We start from the raw sequence: 13,475 nt of genomic DNA, 5'->3' as shown, positions 1-13,475 counted from the left end.
CTCTTTGCTGCCGTGCGCGGGCTTCTCATTGCGGTGGCTTCTCTTACTGCGGAGCACGGGCTCTCTGGCGCTCGGGCTTCAGTAGCTGTGGCGCACGGGCTTAGTCGCTCCGCGGCACGTGGGATCTTCCCGGACCGGGGCTTGAACCCATGCCCCCTGCAGTGGACGCGCAGAGTCCTGCCCACTGGACCTCCAGGGAAGCCCCCCGAAACTCATTTCTGATGAAATCGCTCTCTTGTTTAAAGCCCCCATCCTGACCGTCTCTCTAGCCCATCTTCTTCCACTCCCTGCCTTGAATCTACCGTCCCTGGAACACAGCCGAGCTGCCTGACCTCTCCGGCTGTGACTTTCCTGTGCCCCGCTGTGGCCCAGCGCCCTGCAGGGATGAGCGCTCCCCTCCGCTGACCCCGCTCCCTGTAGGACCCGCGTGCTCGGCCCTAGGCGCTGGCTGCCTCCTCCGCCTCTCCGCCACGCCCTGTCCGTCTGTCCGTCAGGGGTGCTTGGTGCTTGCGCTGCGTGTAGGGACGGAGCTGCCCGCTCCTCCGCCCTGGCTCCCGCTCGGGGTCCAGGCGGGGTGGGGGTGGGGGGGCTCCTCCACACTCTGCACGGTCCCTGCCAAAGCGACTCCCACTTCTGCCTGTTGCAGAAGCCAGAGGGCATTGTTTAGTGAAACTGGAATACATGAGTCACACTCCTATCACCACAGCCTGGTCACCTGTTTCATTTTTGCCTGTTTTCCTGTTTTGATCTGCAGTTTTTAACACTCCAGGGCAGACTGGCGACTCTCTTGGCCACATTTCCCCTGGTGGTGCTGTAAGCGTGCAACTCAGGTTGGGACTTAAACCCACGGTCTTCCAACTGAGATCACACAGCTGGTCTCAGGACTTAATGAAGCTCAGGTTCTTGATGTCTCATAGCAGAAAGAATTCAGTGAGAGACAAAGTGATAGGTAAGAAGTGGATTTATTTAGAGAGATACATGCTCCACAGACAGAGTGTGGGCCATCTCAGAAGGTGAGAAAGGCACCAGGGTATGTCAGTTTTTATAGGGGTGAGTGATTTTACAGGCTAATGAGTGGGAGGAGTATTCCAGCTATTTTGGGGAAGGGGTGGGGATTTCCAGAAGTTGGGCCACCTCCCACTTTTTGACCTTTATGGTCAGCCTTGGAACTGTCACGGCACCTGTGGGTGTGTCATTTAGCTAATGTATGACAGTGAGCGTATAATGAGGCTCAAGGGCTACTGGAAGTCGACTCGTCCGCCATCTTGGACCTATTTGGTTCTAATCAGCCTATATGTCATGTCCGCAGGCTGTGCCATGCTTTTAAAGGTTGTGCCCTGTTCCCTTCCCTCCTGTTTCAACATTGGTCACCATGGCTGAGACGTGTCGGCCCTCGGTGGGCTTCGATCCCGCCATGGCTGGCTTCCGTCCGTGTCAGCCTGTGTCCTAAAGCAGGCAATGCCTGGCTCTGAGGGTGGTGGACAGACCGAAGGACAGGAGCAAGTCCCAATCTGTTCAGAGCCCTCAGGGGACCTCCCCCAGTCCGCGTAGAGGCCTTGAACCCAGCTTCCCCATGTTTAAGTCAGGAGGTTGTGATAAAATTGCTGAACCCTACACCACCAGCCCCCCCTGCAGAGCCCCACTCTCCTCAGATGGTCTCTTCTGGAACACCGGTTTCCCCAGTTAGACACCCCCTCCCGACCCCCATCGTCCTGCCAGCTGCTACTCTTTCTCTATTTTGTTCACAAGAATTTCTTGAAAGCCCATGAGATCCTAAGGCAAGAATTGCATTTTAAGATGTGTGTCCATAATGTTTTCAGCCAACAGTTTATCCAAATGAACATTTATCTTTCAAAATAGTGTGTTTGATGGAAAAGACTCTGACAAGTACAGGTTTCTGGTAACTGACTATACTGCTGAACTGAATGAATAAGCATTTTCAGAACTCTAATGGAAAACTGATGAACTCATAAAAGATCAAGACGAAAAAAAAATTAATTACATGGGACTGAGTGAACTGATGAGAATGATTATAATTTTTGTGACTTTCTGTTTGAATAAAAAAATAAAAAATAGTGTGTTTGGTGTATGTGTCCTTATTTCAACAAAAGACTACGGTTGTCCAGCATGTTCTAGGATTTCTCTGGGAGCATCTTCAGGCCAGGGCAGCTGTGTGTGGAAGCTTTCTGTGCTGGAAGATTATCCTCTTCTGTTGGGGAATTCCTTTTTTTGTGTAATAAGAAGAAAGCAATTTCTATCAGAAATGTTTTCTACAGTTTGAAGTTGGAATGGATTAAACTGAGAGGAAGCAAAAAATTCCTTTAAATGAGGAAAAAGGTCATTTGTTGGAAAAATAATGTCTTTAGATCACGTTTGGTTTTTTTGGTCCTAATTATGATTCCTTCCCCAATCATGGCCTGGATGGGAGGAGACAAAGAGGTGAATTGTTTTGCAGAAGGAAGTATTGAATACCTTCCCTCTGCCTGTGGGGGAGGAGAGGGGGGGAAGGGTGGAAAGAGAGGGGGAGGAGGAATCTGGAGGGAAAGGGGCCTGAGAATGGGGGGAAGCCAGGCCCAAGGACCCAGAGGCCAGAACATCCCTGGCGGTGAACCCTTAAGTCTGTAGGACACTGAAGACTAATATTCAAGTTGTTTCTAATTGTGTGCTGGGCTGAAAAATCCCACCTTCGATCCTGAGCCTTTTATGCGTCAAATCTGCTTTGAGGAAATCAAGGAGCAGGAAGTCCCTAGAGCGGAGTGTGGAGAAAGGCACCATCTCCCGCCAGCCCTCAGCCCCGCAGAGGCCCTAGGAGATGGTGGGGCAGGGTCTGAAATGTTCAAAATATGTAGGAAAGGACAGAGGGCCATTCCACTTGGGAGCAAAGGAAAGGGTGGTTCCCAAAGGGGCAGGGGCCCCAGGCAATGAGAGGGCAGATGTTTGGGTTGCATTCAGGCCCCCCGAAGCTGGTGATGGGCCGGTTTGCAGCCTGCCTCTGGGCTCCAAGCATGTGGCCTTGATGGTGGGACATTGCCTTGGACCTCAGATTGTTTTCTACGAAACACTGGTGACAACACTTAATTCGCTGGGTTGTTGCATGAACTAAGAAGTATTAAAGAATATTTTTAAAAAAGTAAAATCATACATACATATATACATACATATCATACAAATAAAAAAGCAACACATTTTATGTAATCAATTAATGAGGAACCAGTGAGATGCTACAAGGTAGTTTCAATGGGCACTAGATTCACAGAGATTCATGGTCTCTCCTGGACAAAATTCATGTGCCCTGTGACCAGGAATCACATGTATTCTGTCAGTCCTGCGTGAACTAACTCAGTCTCCCCAGAACGGCAACCCCAGGTTGGTTGCAGGCACACACCTCTTACAATCAGACAAACCTCTCCCTGGGTGACACTCAGAATGTCATGAAGGGACACTCAGTAATTTTTTTTTTTTCTGCGCAATAAAGTTTCTCACAATTTTTAGGGCCATAATCTTCACCCCCCAATTCCTCTTGGTCACAAAACTACGGTCTCATTAGGTCTGGCCTGATTATTTACTTAGATGCAGTAAGAATGTTCATTAATTTACGGGCCTCCTTAAATTTGCTGTGAGCCATCGAGTAACTGCCAAGGCCCTGGAATTAGCCTCTGTGGGAAGTTTTCATAATGAGTCTCAGCCTGGACTTTTTTTTTTATTGAAGTATAGTTGATTTCCAATGCTGTGTTAATTTCTGTTGTACAGCAAAGTGATTCAGTTATACATACATATACTTGCTTTTTTATATTATTTTCCATTATAGTTTATCACAGGATATTAAATGTAGTTCCCTGTGCTATACAGTAGGACCTTGTTGTTTAACCATGCTACATTCTATATCTAATAGTTTGCTTCTGCTAATCCCAAACTCCCAAACCATCCCTCCCCCACCCCCCTCCCCCTTGGCAACCACAAGTCTGTTCTCTAAGCCTGTGAGTCTGTTTCTGTTTCATAGATAAGTTCATTTGTGTCATATTTTAGTTTCCACCCATAAGTAATATCACATGGTATTTGTCTTTCTCTGTCTGACTTACTTCGCTTATTATGATAACCTCTAGGTCCATCCATGTTCCTACAAATTGCATTATTGCATTTTTTTTATGGCTGAGTAATATTCCATTGTATATATAGACCACATCTTCTTTATCCATTCATCTGTCGATGGACATTTAGGATGCTTCCATGTCTTGGCTATTGTGAATAGTGCTGCTATGAACATAGTGGTGTATGTATCTTTTTGAATTACAGTTTTGTCTGGCTATATTGCTGGATCATATTGGAATATGATCCAGGCTGGGTTTTTCAAAGCCTCTATTATTTGCTGGGAAACAGACCCCAAGGAACTGTTGCCACTGGATGATTGGATATATTTCCTCTTTTCTCAAAGCTCCTCCGATTGGGGAATGCTCCTGAACTGCAGGGAGTGACCTTCCTCACCACCTGTGAGGCTGGGATGGGCTTTGTGGCATTGATTCTGTCTATAAAGTGGCTCATCACACCTGATTAAATGAGAATCGTCCCCAAGTATGACATCCCCAATGCACAGTCCAATTATATTCCAGGAAAAAGGAGGACAGTTTCTCATTGAACATATGACAATAACTACATTTCCATGAAAAGTTCAGGGAACTAAGCAAGAGTCTCTGAATCCTGGAGTTGAGGGGGTCAGTGATAATTGGATGAAAATGTTTCTTTTCATGCCCAGCTATGAACTGTTTAGCAGCTAAAAACAATGCCCGTTTTCCATCTGAGGTGGTTCTACTCAGTACATAGGTCATCAGACCTGTACAAGATGTTTAGTGTACCATATATGGGTAAAAACTGGAAACAGCCTAAATGTCTACCAACAAAAAATGATTAAAGTGTAGTCACACGATGGAATATACAGACAGGAAAAAGAATAAGCAAGAACTATATAGACCAATACGGAGTCATCTCAAAAACAGTGTCCACCACCCTCTCCCCAAAAAAGTAAACTGCAAGAGAAGAGTTACGATTCCAATTTTAGGAAGATTGAAAGCTTGCAAAAATCTATGCCATATATCACTAATGGATATCCATATATAACAAGGTGTTTAAAAATGCATGGGAGTAACATATATCAAATTCAGATGAATAAGTACCGCTGAGGAGGGAGGAACGTGGGGAGGGGTTATCCAGGGACTTAAGTCATCTTTGGAAAAAAAAATGTCTCTTTTCCATTTACAAAAGCAAAGTGAATTAGATTGTAGGTTAAGGAGGAAGAGAAAGGGCCTCGTCACAGATCTATAAATGAAAAAGGCAAAAGCAATATCAGGAATATTCCAAAAACCCCCCCCCAAAAAAACCCACAATAAAATGGCCTCATTCAATCCTAAGTAATTAATTCTTGTTCCTTGCACCCTGGGTCAACAGTCTGCTTTCAAGAAGGGTCTCCTCTGAACATAGAGACCTAGAAATCCTGATCTACGGGTTGGTGTGGTCTGATGGCTGTGCAGGGAAGGTCAGCTCACCAGTCTGTCCCCAGGAGGTGGTTCCATGAGGCGTCAGTGGTCTTTTCACGGGACCCTCAGGCTGCTCTTCACTGCCAAAGACAAAGCATCCGGTCTGTAGCTGATAGCAGAACTTCCAGACCAACAGCAGAGTACACTAAAGACTAATTTTGTCGATGACAAAAGCTGTGGTTCATTTATGACAGCAACTAGCAATGCAAAAATGGAGGAGAGTAAAAATCTCTATTGGGAAACAACTATTTCATAAGAGTTTTGATCAGTGTTTCCCTGAAGGTAAAATGAATTATGAAAAGCAAGGTCACTGACAAACTTTCAGGGCCTTCCCATAAGGCATGCAATGTCGGGAATATTTATATTGATGACATTTACCAACTTAACCTACAGAAGGCTGAGGGGCTCCTCTGATGTTTCAGCTCCTGCAGTGCAGATCTGATGAAGGAATGTGGAACCCATTAAACAAACAATTCCTTCTAGCATCTCACTCTCTTGTTTCATAAGGTGAGAGAACAAATCTTTGTGAGTTTCCAGGGCCCCTCTGAGAAGTTTCAAAGAATGTTTTAAAGATATCTGAAAGTTTTATTGTACTGTTTCTGTATTTAGGATCTGATCTTGGGATGGAGAAATCAAAAGAGTTGTCAGAGAGGATCTGGGCATGTGATTAAGAGAATATCAGGCACTGAGAAACAATTCTTGCTCTCCTACTTGGGAATAATAAAAAAATTGTGAAGCCAACATAGATGGTGGGATGATTCTGAAGAGCTGCATCTCTTTCCCAAGTGAGGCTTTGTGTGTATTTTGTTTGTTCATAATCAAGGACATCATAAAGTCAACATAAAGCACAGTAATTTTTATGGTAAGATCCAGACTATCTGTTATCTGGGCAGGTTACATGCAAGGTAAAGAGTCACCTTTCATATTGTAGACAAAGGCGCTAGTCAGTAAACAAAGGCAGCAAGCTCGTCAATTGTGAGTGAACTTGGCCAATTTTTTAAAATTTAATTTTCATTTTATATTGGAGTATAGTTGATTTACAATATTGTGTTAGTTTCAGGTGTACAGCAAAGTGATTCAGTTATACATATACATATATCCATTCTTTTTCAGATTCTTTTCCCATATAGGTTACTACAGAGTATTGAGCAGAGTTCCCTGTGCTATACAGTAGGTCCTTGCTGATTATCTATTTTATATATAGCAGTAAGTACATGTTAATCCCAGACTCCTAATTTATCCCTCCCCACCACCTTTCCCCTTTGGTAACCATAAGTTTGTTTCCTATGTCTGTGAGTCTGTTTCTGTTTTGTAAATAAGTTCATTTGTATCATTTTTTTAAAATTCCACATATGTGATATTATATGATATTTGTCTTTGTCTGACTTGCTTCACTTAGTATGATTATCTCTAGGTCTATCCGTGTTGCTGCAAATGGCATGATATAATTCTTTTTTATGGCTGAGTAATGTTCCATTGTATATATGTATCACATCTTTATCCATTCCTCTGTCAATGGACATTTAGGTTGCTTCCACATCCTGGCTATTGTAAATAGTGCTGCTGTGAACATTGGGGTGCATGTATCTTTTCAAATTATGGTTTCCTCTGGATATATGTCCAGGGGTGGGGTTGTTGGATCATATGGTAGTTCTATTTTAAACATGTTTCATGATTTCTTTTCAGAATCAGGTACTCTAAACCAAGACAAATAAAATTTACTTGTTCAGTTTTGTCCCTCACTGTGCTCTTTCACATTCTGGAAGAAAACTGCCCTTTGCTGCCTCACAAAACAAAAGCACATCTACAGTTGTATTTCTTTGTTACAATTGCTTTGTGTATAACATCAACCACCCATATTAGTGATAACTTTTATCCAAAGTAACTAACTTGTATTTTACAGAAAAAACTGGGGAGGTGGGTGGAAAACTGAGAACTTTCCTGCACAAACCTGTGAGCTGACCAGCAGGGCACATAAGTCCATGGGCACACACCTCCCTTACTCCTTCTCCTTTTTTTTTTTTTTTTAATTTTTTTACTGGGGTATAGTTGATTTACAATGTTGTGTTAGTTTCAGGTGTACAGCAAAGGGACTCTGTTATACAAATACATATACCCACTCTTTTTTAGATTCTTTTCCCATATAGGTTATTACAGAGTATTGAGTAGAGTTACCTGTGCTGTACAGTAGGTCCTTATTAGTTATCTATTTTATATACAGTAGTGTGCATATGTCAGTCCCAATCTTCCAATTTATCCCTCCCCTCCCTTACCCCCCCAGTAACCATAAGTTTATTTTCTACATCTGTAACTATTTTGGTTTCGTAGATAAGTTTGTTTGTGTCATATTTTAGATTCCACTTATAAGCGATATCATATTATATTTGTCTTTCTCTGCCTGACTTACTTCACTAATTATGAGAATCTCTAGGTCCACTGATGTTACTGCAAATGGCATTATTTTGTTCTTTTTTATGGCTGCCTTACTCCTTCTTCAAGTGGAAAATGTGAATACATTTGTTAACATGACTCCCACACAGAGCCTTTCTGTAGCATATAAAAATAAGAAGCAAAAGTACATAGAGTTAAAATTATGCTTAGTAATTTTTTTTCAGTATTCTATCTTAGAAATTACCTATGTAGCCAATGATTATCCATTTTCGCTCCATTCAATATCAGTTTAAAATTTCCAGGATCTGAAGATCTTGGAACTTGACCTCATCTGATACACTACAAAACATGTAAGTTTGTCTGAATAATGATTCAATTTCGAGTAACAGCAATTTACAGTTTTCATAATTGGAATATTACATAAGAGTAATGTTAGCCTTTTGGTCAGTAAGCTATTTAAGAAGTTCAGTGAATTATTCTTTCCATGAGAAATCAAACCAAATAAAATGTACACTTGCATTATACTGAACACTGACAAATCAAGGAAAAGACCTACCTGTTTTTTAAAACGAAAATTATTAAGCTAACCTGATTTACCTTACTTATGTGAACTTGGATTTATAAAATATTTCTAGGATAGCAATATCTTTATGAAGGATATTTTATTCAAATACATTGAAAGTATCACCACTTAGGAATATTAGATTTATATATTGCTTAATTTTTTTCTGTAAACAAATCAGAACAGAGTTTCTTTAAGATATAATAATCTAATATAATATATTAACATTTTATGCTCGTACACCAAGAGGTCAAGGTCTTTTTCCATAATAGAACCACAGACACATGAATACATAGATCCATAGAGAGATTTGTCTTCAGTTTTACAAGTTCAGTCACAGGCCAAAAGTAAAGACAAAATCTGACCAATCCCAGATCTCAAAGAGCTGGTCTTCCCAGTGGGCACTAAATTCTTAATTGACTTGAGCTCAAAACAGACAAACAAACAAACAAAAAAGGACCAAAAATGTATTAAAGATACATGCACCCCAATGTTCATAGCAGCATTATTTACAATTGCCAAGGTGTGGAAGCAACAGAAGAATGGATGGGGAAGATGTGGTATATATACACAATGGAATACTCCTCAGCCATAAAGAAGAATAACATTTTGCCATTTGCAGCAACATGGATGGGCTTGGAGGCCATTATGCTAAATGAAATACTTAAATCAGAGAAAGACAAATGCTGTCTGATATCACTTATATGTGGAATCTAAAAAATACAACAAAGTAGTGAATAAAACAAAAAGAAGCAGACTCATAGAGAATGAACTAGTGGGTTACCAATGGGGAGGGGCAATATAGGAGTGGAGGGAAAAAAGGGTTATTATGGGAGTATACAAAATCATACGTGTGAAACTTTTGAAAATTGTAAAGCACTATAGAATTTAAACTATTGTTCATTCAATTAAAAAAAAGTTAAATAAAAAAGCACTAACAAGGTGGATTTTCTGTTGTCTCTCACCAGAAGGGACTAGATCTCTATCATCCATCTACAGAGATCACCAAATGCTCAGACCATAAAACCAAATTCCCAACCACTGTTGCCAAGAATGGAGGATAACTTATCAGTCATGCATGAACCAGAAACAAAAACATAAACACAGATTCAGTAAAGATTATAAAAATAGAAGTAGAGAAACAAAGAATGGATCAAGTCAAAGTTCTGTTGCTGATTGGGACTCACCCTGGGGCTAGAATAACCGTGTCTTAGCTCAGCAGCCCAGGAAGTGCCCCTCTCCAGCACACAGTTTACCTGACTCTGTTTGGTGAATCCACCATGTATCTCAGTGCGACCTCTGAGACTGCTAAAGGATAATTTTCCAAGAGGTGAAATCATGACTCTCACACAAATATAAAATGAATACCTGTCAAAGATTTTATTTAACTACAAATTAATGAGCGCCAGTTCAAATGATAAATGGATTTACAGAGATTTATATTCTCCATTGGATAAAACCCATTTGTGTGGCTGTGAACATCTTTGGCATTACTAGGACAGAAAACACCCGCATCACCATCAACGCTCTGCAAGTTAATTTCTGTCTCTTCAGAGTTGCCAAATGGACCCCCCTCCCCGCAAAAAAAAAAAAAAAAAAAAAAAGACAGCCCAAGGCGTGCATCACCATAGAATCAGACAGCTCCTGGAGGGTCCGCTAGCCACCAGCCAGAATTCCATGGTAAGGATACCTTGGAATCTTTTTTTCCCATTCCAGAGTCTTTTGCATGACAGAAGGATGCAGGAAGTGCACCTGCCACAGAGGAGAGGCCAGCTAAATGGCAACTACTGGTCAGTCCAGTCATCAGGAGTCACCAGGGGCTTAGAGATATTTTCAAGCCAGGAAGGAGCTATGGCCCCAGGATGTCGTACATACTTGGCTTCTGCCTTGGCTCCTCTGAGTTGACTTCTTTCTTCCTGGGGAAAGAGATTGAGGGTGGGTCTAGGAGAGGGTGAAAGTGGAGGCAGTGGAATTAATTAAACAAACCTCAGTTAAAAATCAAAGTCTGGACAGGCCTGAAGGGGGAGCTCTCACACCTTGCCTTGCATCCTCAGTTGCTTCCAAACAGGACGAGACCTATGCCTTACACCTTGGGCAGGAAGGTGTTGCCTACTTTACTATCCAGCAGGAAGAAGAAAACTTCTGTCCACCCTACAACAGCTCAGCCAATCAGAGACTGTAGCATTCCAAACAGTGAGAAGCCTTCATCCTTTGGACTCTTAGCTTCCTCCAGTGGACTTTGTATCAAACCAAACTTGGGTCCCCTTGCCTGTGCGCAGTAAAGCCAATATACTGACACTGGGCTGTGGTGAAGGAAAGTGCAGTGTTTATTGCAGGGCGTCCAGCAAGGAGTCCAGGGAGCTAGTGCTCAAAACACCTGGACTCCCTGATGGTTTTCAGGGAAACGTTTTTAAAGACAGGGTGAGGGACGGGGGTTGTGGGGTGTGTGATCAGCTCGTGGACCTTCTTCTGATTGGTTGGTGGTGAGGTAATTGGGAGTCAACATCATCAACTTTCTGGTTCCAACTTTCTGGGGTCTACATGCTTGTAGGCGTCAATCATAAAATTAACTTCTTCCACCTGATGAGGGTTTCAGTATCTGCAAAACAGCTCAAAGGACATGGCTCAGAATATTATCTATAGCCCTTGAGGAGGAACTAAAGGTCTTTGACTTTGTTTAATGGCTAAAGTATTATTGTTTTGTCTTGCTTGACTGTTTTCCTTTCCGCATTTTCTCACTTCTCTGATTAAATTTAGTCTTTGGAACTTGGGGAAGGCTTAGGAGGCTAACTTTTTTTACACACAAGAGGCAGGCAGAGGACATGGGTGAGAGGGGTCTGATCCAGGAAGGCCCCTGGGTCCTGCTCAGTTACAGACTCTGGTTATTTCAGCCCCTCCCAACTCCCCTCTTTTCCCTATAAAAGCAAGATCTCCTTCCTTGCTCTCTGGATTTGCCTATTGTCCATCATAGTTGGCATGTCCTTCATTGCAATTCCTCTGGCTATTCTTGAATAAACTCGCCTTTTCTGGTGAGATAACTGACTATTATATTATTAAAGTTGACTAGGGGGACACCAGCTAAGGACCTGGGCTTGCTGGCTTCCTGCAGGGATGTGTAGCTACCGCCTCTATTCCCCCAGTTTTTCTGGAAAGTTGCACAGAATATTAACGAATAAAATTTTATCTTAAATGTGTTGGAGGAGTCTGCACAGGACTGAATACTGTAATAATTTTAAAAAAATGCATATACTCCTTTTCTTCTTACAGAATTGAGCTGAAAAGTTTTTAACAACCAAAATGGCACAACAGTGACCAATGAGCCCCTGTGCCGACCAATGAGAATGGATGTGAGCTGCAAAAGCAATAGTTCGGTTTGGTCAGACCAGTTCCTTCCTGTGAATTTCAGCCTGTTCATGACAGAAAAGTCAGAAAATGCCCCAAAGGAACCCAGCCTCAGTTAATATTTTGTGTCTATAATTTGAGGTCTTTCTATTTGTCAACTGAAAAAAATATGTACAGCCTAAAATTTGAGAATTATGTTTTATTCAGCAGACATTCTGAGGACTTCAAGCCAGGGACACAGCCTCTCAGATGCTCTGAGGGACTGCTCTGAAGAGGTAAGGGGGGGAGCCAGGATCTATAGGAGTTTTTGCAACAAAGACCAGGTAGTCAGAACATCAAAAGATTACTGTTAATTAAAGAAAACCAGACATCTCAAGTTAATGAATTTAGCGCTTTTCTACATATGGGAAGATGCAAGAGTCTGGGCTCATTGAAATCATTCCTTTGATAGACACCTCAGCTCTCTGGGGCCAGTATCCTGTGCTTCTCATACTGAGTCTCCTCAGGGTGCATCGTTGGGGGTAGCTGCAGCGGCTGACTGCTAGATGGTGGGCATCTGTCTCTATCCTGAGTTCTCTCAGGGCTCACCATTGGGGGTGGCTGTAATGTGATGGCTTGATGGCTGCAACATCCTTTGTTTACTGGTATGTCAGGCAACATCTTTTCATTCACATACTTATCTATATTTCACTACATCTATACTTTTAAGTATGGATTAACAGTATCTGTTATATTGCAATTAAAATCAATCGGCTACATGCATATGTGAAACACCCTTCTTAAGTCTGATGATTATCTATAGGCTGTGTGGATCTAGTATCATTCACTAATGTTTTCTCCTGCTGTTGGACTCTAACAAACTTCATGTCTGTAACATATTCTCTGTTTACATCCTTATTTATTTCCTCAGAATACATTTTTGCTCCCCCAACACTCTCCCCGCACCAGTTCCTCCCGGGCTGGGGACCTGTTCTTTCAACATGTGTTTCCATCCCTAGGTGTTGTTCCTTACCCTCAGCCTGGGGATGGTGGGGCCCTCTGGGGTACTTGGGTTCTTGCATTCTCACTCTTGTTCTGGTCTCTGTGCAGGAGGCTCTGCATGCAAGGCTGGGGTTTAAAGCCCACCCTCCATGCTGTGTGCATCCAGGCCTGCCCTGCTGGTGCTGGGAGCCTCCTTCTCTCCCCTTCCTTCACCCTGCAGTCCCCACCCCTCCCCCATGAGTCTTGCAATGACTGATCAGTCCTTCCATTACCGAGTAGCTGCTGCAGGTGGCCCTGTGCTCCTCTGTGTTACTTTAATATGACCTCATCAGTCTTTGACAGCTCCCTTGCTTTCTTTTTCGTATTTATTTGTTTGTTCTTTTTCTTTTTGTTAAATTGAAGTATAGTTGCTTTATAGTGTTGTGTTATTTTCTGGTGTACAGCAGAGTGATTTTTTCCACTCTTTATTATGAAAAATTTCAAGCAGAACAGTAAACAGAATGGTATAACAAAACTCCATGTATCCATTACCTAGATTGAATCATTGTTAACATTTTTTTATATTTACTTTTTTTGGCACAAGTATTTTAAAGTCAATTACAGATATTGTGACATTTCAATGTGAATCTTTTTTAAAAGTGACATCTACCTACATAGACACAAAGCTATCA

This window comes from Balaenoptera borealis (assembly GCF_965194805.1).
Source record: "Balaenoptera borealis genome assembly, chromosome: 6".
NCBI classification, from domain to species: domain Eukaryota; kingdom Metazoa; phylum Chordata; class Mammalia; order Artiodactyla; family Balaenopteridae; genus Balaenoptera; species Balaenoptera borealis.
Note: the sequence above shows the minus strand (reverse complement) of the source record.